We start from the raw sequence: 20,311 nt of genomic DNA, 5'->3' as shown, positions 1-20,311 counted from the left end.
ATCTATTTTACGAAAAAAAGCAGATGGGATTTCTATTGGTAGGGCCTGTAGTAGATATAAAAATTTTGGCAGAATACTCATTTTAATGGAGTTGCAGCGGCCAAACCATGAATGACGTCCCTGTTGCCATTTCTCTAACAATATTTTAACTGCCTTAAGAAGCGGGGGGAAATTCAACTTAAATGTCTCTTCTATTTTTACTGGGATCTGTGTGCCCAGGTATTTCAGGGCTGTCCCTACCCATTTAAATTTAAAGTTGGGTTGTAACATTTGTTGTTTTTCCCAGGGGAGGGCTACCCCCATTGCCTCTGACTTTGAATAATTGATTTTAAAATTTGCCAATGCACCATACTCATCTATTTCCTTCATTAAATTTGGCAGTGAGATATGTGGACTAACCAGAGAGAACAGCAGATCATCTGCATAAGCAGAGATTTTATAGCTCCTATCTCTAACTTGTAGACCTTTAATATCTGCGTTTAGCCTAATTTTATTCAATAACGGTTCTATCGAGAGAGCGAACAGCATAGGGGAAAGTGGGCACCCCTGCCGTGTCCCATTTGAGATTTTAATCGGTTCTGAGAGTACCCCATTGACTTTAACCACGGCCTGCGGAGAAGAGTATATTCCAGATATCCACCTTATCATATGCTCACCTAGTCCCATATGCCTCAATACTTCGAACATAAACCTCCAATTCACCCTATCAAATGCTTTTTCAGCATCTGTACTTAAGAAAATAGAGGGCGTTCTAGTTTGATTGGCATAGTGGACCAGGTTGAGTACCTTAACAGTGTTGTCTCTCGCCTCCCTAGTAGGGATAAACCCTACTTGGTCTCGATGTACCAGTTGATTTAATAATGGTTGGAGGCGAGAGGACAACAGTATGGTGAAAAGCTTCAGATCACAGTTTAACAATGAGATAGGTCGGTAACTCCCACAGTCCGCAGGGTCCTTCCCTTCCTTTGGGATTACCGAGATATGTGCTCTAAGTGCATCCTGTGGGAGGGCCGCAGCTTGGCCAATTGCATTAAAGGCCTTTAGCATATGCGAACCTAAGATTGGGAGGAAACTCTTGTAGTACTGGATTGAAAATCCATCGGGCCCCGGTGCTTTCCCTTGTTTAACTGTTTTCATTACTGCATTTAACTCCTCTGTCGTTATAGGGGCTTCCAGTCTACTACGTTCCATGGAGGAGAGCCTACATAGGCCTGCTGCTGATAGATACTCCTCCATTTTAGCCTGGGGTACTCGGGGTAGTGACAAATTGTATAGCCCAGAGTAGTATTCTCCAAATCTTTCAGCTATCTCACTGGGTCGGGAGATCAGACGTCCATTTTCCCCTTTAATATGAGGGACATAAACCATCTTCCCCTTTTCTTTAAGTTTCCCTGCTAATGCTTTGCTGCACTTATCCCCTAGTTCATACGTAATTTTCCTGCCAAACTGTATTGCCGCCTTCGCTTTACATCGGAGGAGATCGGTCAACTGTCTCCTCAGATGTGCCAACTCATTTCCTATAGATGTAATTTGTATATTCTTGTGGAGAGTCTCCAACTTCTGAATTTCATCTGCTAATTTTACCATCTGTTCTTCTCTTATTTTCTTTAATCGAGAGCCATGTTTAATCAGCACTCCTCTCATTACCGCCTTATGTGCCTCCCATATCATGCCCGGATCACTCCCCTGGGCGTCGTTTATCTGGAAGTACATTTCCATTTCTTTCCCTACATCTTCCCGTATTTTGGGAATCTGCAACAGACTTTCGTTTAGCCGCCATTGGCGCCCCTTGGATAGGGCCGGGCATGACATGGATATCTGTAGTGTCACTGGTGCGTGATCTGACCACGTTATATTTCCTATCTCTACTTTCTGTACTGCTGGCAGTAAATAATGGGGTATCAGAAAGAGATCGATGCGGGAGTAGAGTTGATGTGGATTTGAAAAAAATGTATAATCTCTCTCTCCTTCGTGTAGCAGCCTCCATACATCCACTAGATGCATCTCTTGCAACTTCCGCATTATCTTCCCCCTGACCCCCTTAGGGACTGATGAGACTCCCGTTGATGTGTCTTCCCTAGGGTTTAATGGTATATTCAAATCTCCACCTAAGATCACTTTTCCTTCTGCAAATTCCATTAATTTAGTCAGAGTTTTATTTATAAAATTATCCTGATGTACATTTGGCGCATATATAGTAGCTAACGTTACTTTTACCCCCCTATTTGTCCCTTTATAAAAAGGAAGCGTCCATCTACATCTTTCCGCATATCCAGGAGAGCCCAGGGTATTCGGTTCGAAATTAAGATGGACACTCCCTTCGACTTCGATACTTGATTATGTACATGGTATACACATGGGAAAAATCTATTCTGGAGATACGGAAGGTCACTCCTTTTGAAGTGTGTTTCTTGTATGAACGCCACGTCCGTATTGGATCGTTTTAGTTCATTAAGGAGTATCTTTCGTTTCTCCGGTACATTTAATCCTTTTGCATTTATGGAAGTTACCCTTATCTCCTCCATCTTTCAAAGGGATATAAGAAGGCAGTAGTGGGCAAAAAAAAAAAAAACCCGATCTTTTCTAATCTGAATCTAACCCCCCTCCTTTCCTATCAACCCCTAGGGGAGGCACCCCCGTTCTGAACCTCCAATTATACGGTTCGCGTGGGTGCAGACCTATTTAGGGGGTTGACTTGAATCGGCCAGAGTGCTCTGCTCCTATACCCTCCCTCCCGTTCCCCTCTTTCTCAACCCCTTAACTTTCTTCAGCTACACAGCACTTTTTATTTCCATATTAGGAGGAATTCCCGTCCTTTACTATCGTAGTCCCCTATTCTCTCATCCCCATCCTTCCTCCTCCTCTCTCTTCTATTCCTCTAGTCCCTTTCCCCCTTTTTCTTTCTCTTTCCTTCCTCTTCTCTTCTTCCCCTCCTCCTCTTCCCATCCTTCCCCTTCCCTCTTCTCGTTTCCTAACCTCCCTTTCCTCTCTCTCCACCGCCCCTCCCCTCCCCCCCCCCCCCAAACCCCCCCTCCGACCTTCCCTTCTCTTCCCTCTCCCTTCCCCTTCCCTCTCCCTCCCCCCCTCCCTTCCCCTTCTCTTTCCCCCTAGAGTTTTACTTCTTTCTTACTACTTCTCTTTCATTAACTTCACTCCTCTTATTACCTCTAACTCCTATTCCTTCTATTTAGTTACTCCACAGGGTCTTCCCCATCCTATATACCTACCACACCTACCTAACCTACCCAATTCACCCTCACAGTGACAGTGTGAATTAAAGTGCCTTTACCCCGTACCTCCTCCCCCCCCTCGCTATCTTCTACTTTACTACTCCCCCCCTCCTCTTTACCCCTCCTCCCACTATTTCTCTTACACACCACTATCCTCCCACTTTAATAGGTGCCCAAATTATTTCCCCTTTCTCTTTACCCCTTTTTTTTTTCTTTCCCTTTCTTCCCCCCTTTCCCCTACCCCTCCCCCTCTTACCCCTACTTTCTTACCCTTCCCCCTTCCTCCTGTCCTATTTGTGTTGTTACCTTATCTTTTCTTGTGTTTCATTTTTCTTTTCTCATAGACAATATAACCAACAGTATAATAACTAGATACCCAAGCCCCTGGGAGCACCAAAAAAAAGAGAAGAAAAGAGAGAAAAAAAAAAAAAAAAAACCAAAAAGAAGAAAAAAGGGAGTTTTTAGATCCTTCTGCGATAGGTTGGAATTTAATGGAGGAGTTTTCTGAAGGGGTTAACCTCATTCATGCCTTATACAAATTATCATATATACATATTTATATAATTCATACATATCCATATTATATTTCCTTTCCCCCTTTTTCTCATCTTCCCCCCCTCTTCCCTTGCCCTACCCCCCTTTATAAATTTTATACATTTACACCCCCCTCAATCAAAAAATACGGAGCGCTTCACAGATTTGCGTATCATCTTTACTCATTAGTGCCAATCTTCCCATCATTACTCCTAGTACTACCCAAATGTGTTCTTGTGTGTTCTCATAGAAAGACTGTGAAGAAAAAAAAAAAAAAAAAAAAAAAAATAATTAAGTGAAATTATATTTTCTATTTTCTATTTTATATATTTATACTGAATATTTCCCCCCCCCCTCCTATTAACTCCCTTAGAGAGGAGTAGGCAGAGAGCACCCCTTTGGGTGTTTCCGCCAAACTTCTCTTTCTTCTCTACACACCAAAAAAAAGACATTAATCAAAATAAAAAAAAAAACTATCCCTTTCTTTACCCTATCCAACCAGAAAGAAACCTAATGTGCAACTACAAAACAACAGCAAAAAAAAAAATGAAAATTTCCCAACCACTATCTTCCCATTCACATCTAACCCCCCCCCCCCCTCCCTCCCCTTCTGAAGAGAAAAAAAAAAAAAAAAGGGGGGGACAAAAAAGGAGGGGACCCTCAACCAATTTTCCTTCAAGGGACAGGGGAGACACTGAGGAAACCCCAAAAAAAAAAAAAAAGAAAAGGGGGAGGGGAACCTCCAATCAGTTCTTCTGAAAAGAGAGGGGGGGCCAATCAGGGGTAAATATTTTTCAAAAAGAATCCAAAAAAGTTGGACCCAGACAGAGTCTCACCCCCACCCCCCCCCCACCCAATTGTTCCGCTGAAAATTGCTATCTAGTTTCTCCTCTTCTCTGGGGGTTTAAGTCCATCCCCCCTTCGAAAGGTCTTTGTTTTTTCAGGGGTCCTGTTATTGATTGGAGCCAGTTCGGAACCTCTAAGGCTTCTGTTCCTAAAAAGGAGAACAGATCCGGGAGTTCTGCTGGGTGTCGCAGACTAAAAGTCATTGCATCTTTTCTTACAGTCAACGCTATAGGGTATCCCCACTTATATGCCCCTCCTGTATGTTTAATTCTGTCCAAGAGTGGGCGCATCATTGCCCTTCGCTGCAGGGTAGCCCGAGATAAGTCGGGTAATACTTTCACCTTTGCTCCATCATGCTCTATATCACCTGCCTCCCATGCTTTGCGACTTATTAACTCTTTCTGGGAGAAACGCAAGAACTTGCATATAACATCTCTCGGTCTATTTATATTTGTTGACGGGGGTCCTAGGGCTCTGTGCACTCTCTCAAACTCCCAATCCTGGGGGAGAGCAAGAGCTTGCAATTGTTGACAGATAGTTTGTACCGTAAGCTGCAGTGCGTCCCGACCTACTGTCTCAGGGATCCCCCTGAATCTCAGATTCTGACGGCGACTGCGATCTTCCATTTCCTCTATTTGCAACTGCATATTAGAAACACATAGAACATGTAAAGTCTGTACCTGCTCCAGCTGGTGTACGCGCTTCTCCAGGGATACCCTCTGATCTTCCTCCCTTAGTAGCCTGTCTGATAGATGCTGCACTTCGGTTTGAACCAACTTCATCTCCCGTCTGAGTGTATCCTCAAACCTAGACACCATTGTTTCAATATCTGCACGTGTGGGAAGCGCTTGAAACAGCGCTCTAAGTTCTGGATTTCCCATAGGTAGCTGTGCATCTCCCTGGTATTCCTGGGGGCTCTCATTTTCCTCCCTCACCTCCTCTCTCTGTAGTCCCTTCGTCTTACCCGTCTGTAGCTGGGGCGTAGATCTTCTTCGTTCCTGCAACTCGTTCGTTTCTCTTCCGGAGGACGCCGAAGCACCCTCTCTCGACTTGTCTCCACCTCCCATTGAGTCACGTGGTCCCGCTGATTGTTTCCTGGATACCGCCGCTCTCGTATGGGGAAAGAAGCGTTCTATCTCCGGCTGTTCCTTCGGCTTTTGTCCCCCCTTCTCCTTCTTCCTCATCCCCGGGTAAGCGCCTGCTTTGTGTAACTTGCTATACTTGCTCTGTGTCCCTTGCTATAACACGCTGTTTGAAGAGGGGGGATCGATAGCCTATGTCCGTAGCATCATATGCTCTCTGTACCGCCTTGTTTAGAGAGAGTGGGGAGGACTAGGCGCGCTGTGCTGTGTCCGTAGCATTACTGAGGGACCTGGTGGAGGGCAGGAGCCTGTACGAGCGTGTGTCTCCTACTCCGCCATCTTCAAGCCACACCCCCCCCTCGCCTTCTGCAAAGTATATACATGAAGCTATCCCTTATTACTGGTGTTGTTCTGTTTTTCTAACACAGGGATCTGCAGCAGTTACAGTTTGTGTATTGTGCCTCCTGCACAGTTTACACTTGAAGCTTCCCCTGATTGCTGGTGTTATTCAGTTTCTGTAACACAGGCATCTGCAGCAGGTACAGTGGATGTAGTGTGCATCCTACACAGTATACAACTGAAGCTACCCTTTATTGCTGGTGTTGTTCTGTTTCTCTAACACAGGCATCTGCAGCAGTTACAGTGGGTGTAGTGTGCCTCCTGCACAGTACACACCTGAAGCTACCCCTTATTGCTGGTGTTGTTCTGTTTCTCTAACACAGGCATCTGCAGCAGTTACAGTTGGTGTAGTGTGCCTCCTGCACAATATACATCTGAAGCTACCCCGTATTGCTGGTGTTGTTCTGTTTCTGTAACACAGCCATCTGCAGCAGTTACAGTGTATGTATTGTGCCTCCTTCACAGTATATACATGAAGCTATCCCTTATTGCTGGTGTTGTTCTGTTTTTCTAACACTGGGATCTGCAGCAGTTACAGTGGGTGTAGTGTGCCTCCTGTACAGTACACACCTGAAGCTACCCCTTATTGCTGGTGTTGTTCTATTTCTGTAACACATACATCTGCAGCAGTTACAGTGGGTGTAGTGTACCTCCTGCACAGTATACACCTGAAGCTTCCCTTTATTGCTGGTGTTGTTCTGTTTCTGTAACACAGACATCTGCAGCAGTTACAGTGGGTATAGTGTGCCTCCTGCACAGTATACACCTGAAGCTACCCTTTATTGCTGGTGTTGTTCTGTTTCTGTAACATAGCTATCTGCAGCAGTTACAGTGGGTGTAGTGTGCCTCCTGCACAGTATACACCTTAAGCTACCCTTTATTGCTGATGTTGTTCTGTTTCTCTAACACAGGGATCTGCAGCAGTTACAGTGTGCCTTCTGCACAGTACACACTTGAAGCTACCCCTTATTGCTGGTGTTGTTCTGTTTCTGTAACATAGGCATTTGCTGCAGTTGGAGTGGTTGTAGTGTGCCTCCTGCACAGTTTACACTTGAAGCTTCCCCTGATTGCTGGTGTTGTTCAGTTTCTGTAACAGAGGCATCTGCAGCAGGTACAGTGGATGTAGTGTGCCTCCTACACAGTATAAAACTGAAGCTACCCCTTATTGCTTGTGTTGTTCTGTTTCTGTAAAACAGACATCTGCAGCAGTTACAGTGGGTATAGTGTGCCTCCTGCACAGTAAACACCTGAAGCTGCCCTTTATTGTTGGTGTTGTTCTGTTTCTCTAACACAGGCATCTGCAGCAGTTACAGTGTGTGTGTATTGTGCCTCCTGCAGAGTATACACCTAAAGCTACCCCTTATTGCTGGTGTTGTTCTGTTTCTGCAACATAGCTATCTGCAGCAGTTACAGTGGGTGTAGTGTGCCTCCTGCACAGTATACACCTTAAGCTACCCTTTATTGCTGGTGTTGTTCTGTTTCTCTAACACAGGCATCTGCAGCAGTTACAGTGGGTGTAGTGTGCCTCCTGCACAGTACACATCTGAAGCTACCACTTATTGCTGGTGTTGTTCTGTTTCTCTAACACAGGCATCTGCAGCAGTTACAGTTGGTGTACTGTGCCTCCTGCACAATAAACATCTGAAGCAACCCCTTATTGCTGGTGTTGTTCAGTTTCTGTAACACGGGCATCTGCAGCAGTTACAGCGTATGTATTGTGCCTCCTGCACAGTATATACAAGAAGGTTTCCCTTATTGCTGGTGTTGTTCTGTTTTTCTAACAGAGGGATCTGCAGCAGTTACAGTGGGTGTAGTGTGCCTACTGTACAGTACACACCTAAAGCTACCCCTTATTGCTGGTGTTGTTCTGTTTCTGTAACACAAACATCTGCAGCAGTTACAGTGGGTGTAGTGTACCTTCTGCACAGTATACACCTGAAGCTACCCCTTATTGCTGGTGTTGTTCGGTTTCTCTAACACAGGCATCTGCAGCAGTTACAGTGTGTGTATAATGCCTCCGGCACAGTATACACCTGAAGCTACCCCTTATTGCTGGTGTTCTTCTGTTTCTCCAACAAAGGCATCTGCAGCAGTTACAGTGGGTGTAGTGTGCCTCCTGCACAATATACATCTAAAGCTACCCCTTTTTGCTGGTGTTGTTCTGTTTCTCTAACACAGGCATCTGCAGCAGTTACAGTGTGTGTATTGTTCCCCCTGCACAGTATATACATGAAGCTACCCCTAATTGCTGGTGTTGTTCTGTTTCTCTAACACAGGGATCTGCAGCAATTACAGTGGGTGTAGTGTGCCTCCTGCACAGTACACACCTACAGCTACCCCTTATTGCTGGTGTTGTTCTGTTTCTGTAACATAGGCATCTGCAGCAGGTACAGTGGATGTAGTGTGCCTCCTACACAGTATACAACTGAAGCTACCCCTTATTGCTTGTGTTGTTCTGTTTATGTAAAACAGACATCTGCAGCAGTTACAGTGGGTATAGTGTGCCTCCTGCACAGTATACACCTGAAGCTGCCCTTTATTAAAGGTGTTGTTCTGTTTCTCTAACACAGGCATCTGCAGCAGTTACAGTGTGTGTATTGTGCCTCCTGCACAGTATACACTTGAAGCTTCCCCTGATTGCTGGTGTTGTTCTGTTTCTGCAACACAGACATCTACAGCAGTTACAGTGGGTGTAGTTTGCCTCCTGCACAGTATACACCTGAAGCTACCCCTTATTGCTGGTGTTGTTCTGTTTCTCTAACACAGGCATCAGCAGCAGTTACAGTTGGTGCAGTGTGCCTCCTGCACAATATACATCTGAAGCTACCCCCTTATTGCTGGTGTTGTTCAGTTTCTGTAACACAGGCATCTGCAGCAGTTACAGCGTATGTATTGTGCCTCCTGCACAGTATATACAAGAAGGTTTCCCTTATTGCTGGTGTTGTTCTGTTTTTCTAACACAGGGATCTGCAGCAGTTACAGTGGGTGTAGTGTGCCTACTGTACAGTACACACCTAAAGCTACCCCTTATTGCTGGTGTTGTTCTGTTTCTGTAACACAGACATCTGCAGTAGTTACAGTGGGTGTAGTGTGCCTCCTGCACAGTATGCACCTGAAGCTACCCCTTATTGCTGGTGTTGTTCTGTTTCTGTAACACAAACATCTGCAGCAGTTACAGTGGGTGTAGTGTACCTTCTGCACAGTATACACCTGAAGCTACCCCTTATTGCTGGTGTTGTTTGGTTTCTCTAACACAGGCATCTGCAGCAGTTACAGTGTGTGTATAATGCCTCCGGCACAGTATACACCTGAAGCTACCCCTTATTGCTGGTGTTGTTCTGTTTCTCCAACAAAGGCATCTGAAGCAGTTACAGTGGGTGTAGTGTGCCTCCTGCACAATATACATCTGAAGCTACCCCTTTTTGCTGGTGTTGTTCTGTTTCTCTAACACAGGCATCTGCAGCAGTTACAGTGTGTGTATTGTGCCTCCTGCACAGTATATACATGAAGCTACCCCTTATTGTTGGTGTTGTTCTGTTTCTCTAACACAGGGATTTGCAGCAGTTACAGTGGGTGTAGTGTGCCTCCTGCACAGTACACACCTACAGCTACCCCTTATTGCTGGTGTTGTTCTGTTTCTGTAACATAGGCATCTGCAGCAGGTACAGTGGATGTAGTGTGCCTCCTACATAGTATACAACTGAAGCTACCCCTTATTGCTTGTGTTGTTCTGTTTATGTAAAACAGACATCTGCAGCAGTTACAGTGGGTATAGTGTGCCTCCTGCACAGTATACACCTGAAGCTGCCCTTTATTAAAGGTGTTGTTCTGTTTCTCTAACACAGGCATCTGCAGCAGTTACAGTGTGTGTATTGTGCCTCCTGCACAGTATACACCTGAAGATACCCCTTATTGCTGGTGTTGTTCTGTTTCTCTAACACAGGCATCAGCAGCAGTTACAGTTGGTGCAGTGTGCCTCCTGCACAATATACATCTGAAGCTACCCCCTTATTGCTGGTGTTGTTCAGTTTCTGTAACACAGGCATCTGCAGCAGTTACAGCGTATGTATTGTGCCTCCTGCACAGTATATACAAGAAGGTTTCCCTTATTGCTGGTGTTGTTCTGTTTTTCTAACACAGGGATCTGCAGCAGTTACAGTGGGTGTAGTGTGCCTACTGTACAGTACACACCTAAAGCTACCCCTTATTGCTGGTGTTGTTCTGTTTCTGTAACACAGACATCTGCAGTAGTTACAGTGGGTGTAGTGTGCCTCCTGCACAGTATGCACCTGAAGCTACCCCTTATTGCTGGTGTTGTTCTGTTTCTGTAACACAAACATCTGCAGCAGTTACAGTGGGTGTAGTGTACCTTCTGCACAGTATACACCTGAAGCTACCCCTTATTGCTGGTGTTGTTTGGTTTCTCTAACACAGGCATCTGCAGCAGTTACAGTGTGTGTATAATGCCTCCGGCACAGTATACACCTGAAGCTACCCCTTATTGCTGGTGTTGTTCTGTTTCTCCAACAAAGGCATCTGAAGCAGTTACAGTGGGTGTAGTGTGCCTCCTGCACAATATACATCTGAAGCTACCCCTTTTTGCTGGTGTTGTTCTGTTTCTCTAACACAGGCATCTGCAGCAGTTACAGTGTGTGTATTGTGCCTCCTGCACAGTATATACATGAAGCTACCCCTTATTGTTGGTGTTGTTCTGTTTCTCTAACACAGGGATTTGCAGCAGTTACAGTGGGTGTAGTGTGCCTCCTGCACAGTACACACCTACAGCTACCCCTTATTGCTGGTGTTGTTCTGTTTCTGTAACATAGGCATCTGCAGCAGGTACAGTGGATGTAGTGTGCCTCCTACATAGTATACAACTGAAGCTACCCCTTATTGCTTGTGTTGTTCTGTTTATGTAAAACAGACATCTGCAGCAGTTACAGTGGGTATAGTGTGCCTCCTGCACAGTATACACCTGAAGCTGCCCTTTATTAAAGGTGTTGTTCTGTTTCTCTAACACAGGCATCTGCAGCAGTTACAGTGTGTGTATTGTGCCTCCTGCACAGTATAAACCTGAAGATACCCCTTATTGCTGGTGTTGTTCTGTTTCTGCAACACAGACATCTGCAGCAGTTACAGTGGGGGTAGTTTGCCTCCTGCACAGTATACACCTGAAGCTACCCCTTATTGCTGGTGTTGTTCTGTTTCTCTAACACAGGCATCAGCAGCAGTTACAGTTGGTGCAGTGTGCCTCCTGCACAATATACATCTGAAGCTACCCCTTATTGCTGGTGTTGTTCAGTTTCTGTAACACAGGCATCTTCAGCAGTTACAGTATATGTATTGTGCCTCCTTCACAGTATATACATGAAGCTATCCCTTATTGCTGGTGTTGTTCTGTTTTTCTAACACAGGGATCTGCAGCAGTTACAGTGGGTGTAGTGTGCCTCCTGTACAGTACACACCTGAAGCTACCCCTTATTGCTGGTGTTGTTCTGTTTCTGTAACGCGTACATCTGCAGCAGTTACAGTGGGTGTAGTGTACCTCCTGCACAATATACACCTGAAGCTACCCATTATTGCTGGTGTTGTTCTGTTTCTGTAACACAGACATCTGCAGCAGTTACAGTGTGTGTATTGTGCCTCCTGCACAGTATACACCTGAAGCTACCCCGTATTGCTGGTGTTGTTCTGTTTCTCTAACACAGGGATCTGCAGCAGTTACAGGGGGTGTAGTGTGCCTCCTGCACAGTACACACCATAAGCTACCCCTTATTGCTGGTGTTGTTCGGTTTCTCTAACACAGGCATCTGCAGCAGTTACAGTGTGTGTATAATGCCTCCGGCACAGTATACACCTGAAGCTACCCCTTATTGCTGGTGTTGTTCTGTTTCTCCAACAAAGGCATCTGAAGCAGTTACAGTGGGTGTAGTGTGCCTCCTGCACAATATACATCTGAAGCTACCCCTTTTTGCTGGTGTTGTTCTGTTTCTCTAACACAGGCATCTGCAGCAGTTACAGTGTGTGTATTGTGCCTCCTGCACAGTATATACATGAAGCTACCCCTTATTGTTGGTGTTGTTCTGTTTCTCTAACACAGGGATTTGCAGCAGTTACAGTGGGTGTAGTGTGCCTCCTGCACAGTACACACCTACAGCTACCCCTTATTGCTGGTGTTGTTCTGTTTCTGTAACATAGGCATCTGCAGCAGGTACAGTGGATGTAGTGTGCCTCCTACATAGTATACAACTGAAGCTACCCCTTATTGCTTGTGTTGTTCTGTTTATGTAAAACAGACATCTGCAGCAGTTACAGTGGGTATAGTGTGCCTCCTGCACAGTATACACCTGAAGCTGCCCTTTATTAAAGGTGTTGTTCTGTTTCTCTAACACAGGCATCTGCAGCAGTTACAGTGTGTGTATTGGCCTCCTGCACAGTATACACCTGAAGCTACCCCTTATTGCTGGTGTTGTTCTGTTTCTGCAACACAGACATCTGCAGCAGTTACAGTGGGTGTAGTTTGCCTCCTGCACAGTATACACCTGAAGCTACCCCTTATTGCTGGTGTTGTTCTGTTTCTCTAACACAGGCACCAGCAGCAGTTACAGTTGGTGCAGTGTGCCTCCTGCACAATATACATCTGAAGCTACCCCCTTATTGCTGGTGTTGTTCAGTTTCTGTAACACAGGCATCTGCAGCAGTTACAGCGTATGTATTGTGCCTCCGGCACAGTATATACAAGAAGGTTTCCCTTATTGCTGGTGTTGTTCTGTTTTTCTAACACAGGGATCTGCAGCAGTTACAGTGGGTGTAGTGTGCCTACTGTACAGTACACACCTAAAGCTACCCCTTATTGCTGGTGTTGTTCTGTTTCTGTAACACAGACATCTGCAGCAGTTACAGTGGGGGTAGTTTGCCTCCTGCACAGTATACACCTGAAGCTACCCCTTATTGCTGGTGTTGTTCTGTTTCTCTAACACAGGCATCAGCAGCAGTAACAGTTGGTGCAGTGTGCCTCCTGCACAATATACATCTGAAGCTACCCCTTATTGCTGGTGTTGTTCAGTTTCTGTAACACAGGCATCTTCAGCAGTTACAGTATATGTATTGTGCCTCCTTCACAGTATATACATGAAGCTATCCCTTATTGCTGGTGTTGTTCTGTTTTTCTAACACAGGGATCTGCAGCAGTTACAGTGGGTGTAGTGTGCCTCCTGTACAGTACACACCTGAAGCTACCCCTTATTGCTGGTGTTGTTCTGTTTCTGTAACGCGTACATCTGCAGCAGTTACAGTGGGTGTAGTGTACCTCCTGCACAATATACACCTGAAGCTACCCATTATTGCTGGTGTTGTTCTGTTTCTGTAACACAGACATCTGCAGCAGTTACAGTGTGTGTATTGTGCCTCCTGCACAGTATACACCTGAAGCTACCCCGTATTGCTGGTGTTGTTCTGTTTCTCTAACACAGGGATCTGCAGCAGTTACAGGGGGTGTAGTGTGTCTCCTGCACAGTACACACCATAAGCTACCCCTTATTGCTGGTGTTGTTCGGTTTCTCTAACACAGGCATCTGCAGCAGTTACAGTGTGTGTATAATGCCTCCGGCACAGTATACACCTGAAGTTACCCCTTATTGCTGGTGTTGTTCTGTTTCTCCAACAAAGGCATCTGAAGCAGTTACAGTGGGTGTAGTGTGCCTCCTGCACAATATACATCTGAAGCTACCCCTTTTTGCTGGTGTTGTTCTGTTTCTCTAACACAGGCATCTGCAGCAGTTACAGTGTGTGTATTGTGCCTCCTGCACAGTATATACATGAAGCTACCCCTTATTGTTGGTGTTGTTCTGTTTCTCTAACACAGGGATTTGCAGCAGTTACAGTGGGTGTAGTGTGCCTCCTGCACAGTACACACCTACAGCTACCCCTTATTGCTGGTGTTGTTCTGTTTCTGTAACATAGGCATCTGCAGCAGGTACAGTGGATGTAGTGTGCCTCCTACATAGTATACAACTGAAGCTACCCCTTATTGCTTGTGTTGTTCTGTTTATGTAAAACAGACATCTGCAGCAGTTACAGTGGGTATAGTGTGCCTCCTGCACAGTATACACCTGAAGCTGCCCTTTATTAAAGGTGTTGTTCTGTTTCTCTAACACAGGCATCTGCAGCAGTTACAGTGTGTGTATTGGCCTCCTGCACAGTATACACCTGAAGCTACCCCTTATTGCTGGTGTTGTTCTGTTTCTGCAACACAGACATCTGCAGCAGTTACAGTGGGTGTAGTTTGCCTCCTGCACAGTATACACCTGAAGCTACCCCTTATTGCTGGTGTTGTTCGGTTTCTCTAACACAGGCATCTGCAGCAGTTACAGTGTGTGTATAATGCCTCCGGCACAGTATACACCTGAAGCTACCCCTTATTGCTGGTGTTGTTCTGTTTCTCCAACAAAGGCATCTGAAGCAGTTACAGTGGGTGTAGTGTGCCTCCTGCACAATATACATCTGAAGCTACCCCTTTTTGCTGGTGTTGTTCTGTTTCTCTAACACAGGCATCTGCAGCAGTTACAGTGTGTGTATTGTGCCTCCTGCACAGTATATACATGAAGCTACCCCTTATTGTTGGTGTTGTTCTGTTTCTCTAACACAGGGATTTGCAGCAGTTACAGTGGGTGTAGTGTGCCTCCTGCACAGTACACACCTACAGCTACCCCTTATTGCTGGTGTTGTTCTGTTTCTGTAACATAGGCATCTGCAGCAGGTACAGTGGATGTAGTGTGCCTCCTACATAGTATACAACTGAAGCTACCCCTTATTGCTTGTGTTGTTCTGTTTATGTAAAACAGACATCTGCAGCAGTTACAGTGGGTATAGTGTGCCTCCTGCACAGTATACACCTGAAGCTGCCCTTTATTAAAGGTGTTGTTCTGTTTCTCTTACACAGGCATCTGCAGCAGTTACAGTGTGTGTATTGGCCTCCTGCACAGTATACACCTGAAGCTACCCCTTATTGCTGGTGTTGTTCTGTTTCTGCAACACAGACATCTGCAGCAGTTACAGTGGGTGTAGTTTGCCTCCTGCACAGTATACACCTGAAGCTACCCCTTATTGCTGGTGTTGTTCTGTTTCTCTAACACAGGCACCAGCAGCAGTTACAGTTGGTGCAGTGTGCCTCCTGCACAATATACATCTGAAGCTACCCCCTTATTGCTGGTGTTGTTCAGTTTCTGTAACACAGGCATCTGCAGCAGTTACAGCGTATGTATTGTGCCTCCGGCACAGTATATACAAGAAGGTTTCCCTTATTGCTGGTGTTGTTCTGTTTTTCTAACACAGGGATCTGCAGCAGTTACAGTGGGTGTAGTGTGCCTACTGTACAGTACACACCTAAAGCTACCCCTTATTGCTGGTGTTGTTCTGTTTCTGTAACACAGACATCTGCAGCAGTTACAGTGGGGGTAGTTTGCCTCCTGCACAGTATACACCTGAAGCTACCCCTTATTGCTGGTGTTGTTCTGTTTCTCTAACACAGGCATCAGCAGCAGTTACAGTTGGTGCAGTGTGCCTCCTGCACAATATACATCTGAAGCTACCCCTTATTGCTGGTGTTGTTCAGTTTCTGTAACACAGGCATCTTCAGCAGTTACAGTATATGTATTGTGCCTCCTTCACAGTATATACATGAAGCTACCCCTTATTGCTAGTGTTGTTCTGTTTCTCCAACAAAGGCATCTGAAGCAGTTACAGTGGGTGTAGTGTGCCTCCTGCACAATATACATCTGAAGCTACCCCTTTTTGCTGGTGTTGTTCTGTTTCTCTAACACAGGCATCTGCAGCAGTTACAGTGTGTGTATTGTGCCTCCTGCACAGTATATACATGAAGCTACCCCTTATTGTTGGTGTTGTTCTGTTTCTCTAACACAGGGATTTGCAGCAGTTACAGTGGGTGTAGTGTGCCTCCTGCACAGTACACACCTACAGCTACCCCTTATTGCTGGTGTTGTTCTGTTTCTGTAACATAGGCATCTGCAGCAGGTACAGTGGATGTAGTGTGCCTCCTACATAGTATACAACTGAAGCTACCCCTTATTGCTTGTGTTGTTCTGTTTATGTAAAACAGACATCTGCAGCAGTTACAGTGGGTATAGTGTGCCTCCTGCACAGTATACACCTGAAGCTGCCCTTTATTAAAGGTGTTGTTCTGTTTCTCTAACACAGGCATCTGCAGCAGTTACAGTGTGTGTATTGTGCCTCCTGCACAGTATACACCTGAAGATACCCCTTAATGCTGGTGTTGTTCTGTTTCTGCAACACAGACATCTGCAGCAGTTACAGTGGGGGTAGTTTGCCTCCTGCACAGTATACACCTGAAGCTACCCCTTATTGCTGGTGTTGTTCTGTTTCTCTAACACAGGCATCAGCAGCAGTTACAGTTGGTGCAGTGTGCCTCCTGCACAATATACATCTGAAGCTACCACTTATTGCTGGTGTTGTTCAGTTTCTGTAACACAGGCATCTGCAGCAGTTACAGTATATGTATTGTGCCTCCTTCACAGTATATACATGAAGCTATCCCTTATTGCTGGTGTTGTTCTGTTTTTCTAACACAGGGATCTGCAGCAGTTACAGTGGGTGTAGTGTGCCTCCTGTACAGTACACACCTGAAGCTACCCCTTATTGCTGGTGTTGTTCTGTTTCTGTAACGCGTACATCTGCAGCAGTTACAGTGGGTGTAGTGTACCTCCTGCACAATATACACCTGAAGCTACCCATTATTGCTGGTGTTGTTCTGTTTCTGTAACACAGACATCTGCAGCAGTTACAGTGTGTGTATTGTGCCTCCTGCACAGTATACACCTGAAGCTACCCCGTATTGCTGGTGTTGTTCTGTTTCTCTAACACAGGGATCTGCAGCAGTTACAGGGGGTGTAGTGTGCCTCCTGCACAGTACACACCATAAGCTACCCCTTATTGCTGGTGTTGTTCTGTTTCTGTAACATAGGCATTTGCGGCAGTTGGAGTGGTTGTAGTGTGCCTCCTGCACAGTTTACACTTGAAGTTTCCCCTGATTGCTGGTGTTGTTCAGTTTCTGTAACACAGGCATCTGCAGAAGGTACAGTGGATGTAGTGTGCCTCCTACACAGTATACAACTGAAGCCACCCCTTATTGCTTGTGTTGTTCTGTTTCTGTAACACAGACATCTGCAGCAGTTACAGTGGGTATAGTGGGCCTCCTGCACAGTATGCACCTGAAGCTACCCTTTAATGCTGGTGTTGTTCTGTTTCTCTAAAAAAGGCATCTGCAGCAGTTACAGTGTGTGTATTGTGCCTCCTGCACAGTATACACCTGAAGCTACCCCTTATTGCTGATGTTGTTCTGTTTCTGTAACACAGCTATCTGCAGCAGTTACAGTTGGTGTAGTGTGCCTCCTGCACAGTATACACCTTAATCTACCCTTTATTGCTGGTGTTGTTCTGTTTCTCTAACACAGGCATCTGCAGCAGTTACAGTGGGTGTAGTGTGCCTCCTGTACAGTACACACCTGAAGCTACCCCTTATTGCTGGTGTTGTTCTGTTTCTCTAACACAGGCATCTGCAGCAGTTACAGTTGGTGTAGTGGACTTCCTGCACAATATACATCTGAAGCTACCCCTTATTGCTGGTGTTGTTCAGTTTCTGTAACACAGGCATCTGCAGCAGTTACAGCGTATGTATTGTGCCTCCTGCACAGTATATACAAGAAGGTTTCCCTTATTGCTGGTGTTGTTCTGTTTTTCTAACACAGGGATCTGCAGCAGTTACAGTGGGTGTAGTGTGCCTACTGTACAGTACACACCTAAAGCTACCCCTTATTGCTGGTGTTGTTCTTTTTCTGTAACACAGACATATGCAGTAGTTACAGTGGGTGTAGTGTGCCTCCTGCACAGTATGCACCTGAAGCTACCCCTTATTGCTGGTGTTGTTCTGTTTCTGTAACACAAACATCTGCAGCAGTTACAGTGGGTGTAGTGTACCTTCTGCACAGTATACACCTGAAGCTACCCCTTATTGCTGGTGTTGTTCGGTTTCTCTAACACAGGCATCTGCAGCAGTTACTGTGGGTGTAGTGTGCCTCCTGCACAATATACATCTGAAGCTACCCCTTTTTGCTGGTGTTGTTCTGTTTCTCTAACACAGGCATCTGCAGCAGTTACAGTGTGTGTATTGTGCCTCCTGCACAGTATATACTTGAAGCTACCCCTTATTGCTGGTGTTGTTCTGTTTCTCTAACACAGGGATCTGCAGCAGTTACAGTGGGTGTAGTGTGCCTCCTGCACAGTACACACCTACAGCTACCCCTTATTGCTGGTGTTGTTCTGTTTCTGTAACATAGGCATCTGCAGCAGGTACAGTGGATGTAGTGTGCCTCCTACACAGTATACAACTGAAGCTACCCCTTATTGCTTGTGTTGTTCTGTTTATGTAAAACAGACATCTGCAGCAGTTACAGTGGGTATAGTGTGCCTCCTGCACAGTATACACATGAAGCTGCCCTTTATTAAAGGTGTGGTTCTGTTTCTCTAACACAGGCATCTGCAGCAGTTACAGTGTGTGTATTGTGCCTCCTGCACAGTATACACCTGAAGCTACCCCTTATTGCTGGTGTTGTTCTGTTTCTGCAACACAGACATCTGCAGCAGTTACAGTGGTTGTAGTTTGCCTCCTGCACAGTATACACCTGAAGCTACCCCTTATTGCTGGTGTTGTTCTGTTTCTCTAACACAGGCATCAGCAGCAGTTACAGTTGGTGCAGTGTGCCTCCTGCACAATATACATCTGAAGCTACCCCTTATTGCTGGTGTTGTTCAGTTTCTGTAACACAGGCATCTGCAGCAGTTACAGTATATGTATTGTGCCTCCTTCACAGTATATACATGAAGCTATCCCTTATTGCTGGTGTTGTTCTGTTTTTCTAACACAGGGATCTGCAGCAGTTACAGTGGGTGTAGTTTGCCTCCTGTACAGTACATGACCAGGGTAGTCTAAAGGCCCCCATTATTACCTGTTGCCCATACACTCCAACCTCCACCCCCCCCATGTTATTCCATAAGTAAGAGACCACACCTTGCTTTGGAGTAAAATGGCCACAACAGCCTTTATTACAAACCTCAAAAATACTCCAACCAAAAATATATAAATATATATCTCCATAAATATATATATATAACCGAAAGAATGTACAATATAAAATATACTTATAAACATAAACATATAACCAATAACACACATCTGGTAACGAAATAGCATATAGCTAACATGCCCGGTCTGGTGATCTCTGACGGTGACCCATAACTTTACCAACCCAACAAGTCACTGCGGTACCCACTTCCCACTTCTCCAGGCCTCCAGCTGTGACCGCTCGGAGACAACCTCCGCAGTGACAACCATACCGGTATTCCCTCCAACGTTCAGGAATACACCGGAGTGACCCATCTTAGCAATGGGCCCCCCACCCCATATCAGATGACTTCTGATTTTTACCGCCAACCGTCAAAGACCACCAGACACACACCGCCAGCATCCAACTCCGACTCCACAGCTGTCATGACATGCGATCCACGGCACCTGCAAGACAAAACACATAACAACCAAAACACCCAACTGAAAAAGTAGGGAGGGAGGGTGGGACAACTGCCTCCTCTCTGGTTCCCCTCCGATGGACTGACTCTAAGCTCCGCCCCCTCCACCTTTTATGCCGCTCCGCCCACCTCCAGCAACAGACTCTCCCGGCTCCTCCTCCCAGCCTCTGCATCCAAGTTAACCCCCTGCTGCCCTTATCCATCCCTGTCATGCCCGGTCCTCCGTTATACTCCTTCCAGTCATTGCACTCCGGGCCTCACTTGACCAGGGTAGTCTAAAGACCCCCATTATTACCTGTTGCCCATACACTCCAACCTCCACCCCCCCATGTTATTCCATAAGTAAGAGACCACACCTTGCTTTGGAGTAAAATGGCCACAACAGCCTTTATTACAAACCTCAAAAATACTCCAACCAAAAATATATAAATATACATCTCCATAAATATATATATATAACCGAAAGAATGTACAATATAAAATATACTTATAAACATAAACATATAACCAATAACACACATCTGGTAACGAAATAGCATATAGCTAACATGCCCGGTCTGGTGATCTCTGACGGTGACCCATAACTTTACCAACCCAACAAGT

The sequence above is a fragment of the Lithobates pipiens genome, unplaced genomic scaffold, assembly GCF_037356315.1.
Source record: "Lithobates pipiens isolate NorthernLeopardFrog02 unplaced genomic scaffold, aLitPip1_a1.2 Scaffold_18, whole genome shotgun sequence".
Lineage (NCBI taxonomy): Eukaryota > Metazoa > Chordata > Amphibia > Anura > Ranidae > Lithobates > Lithobates pipiens.
This window is presented reverse-complemented; position numbering follows the sequence as displayed.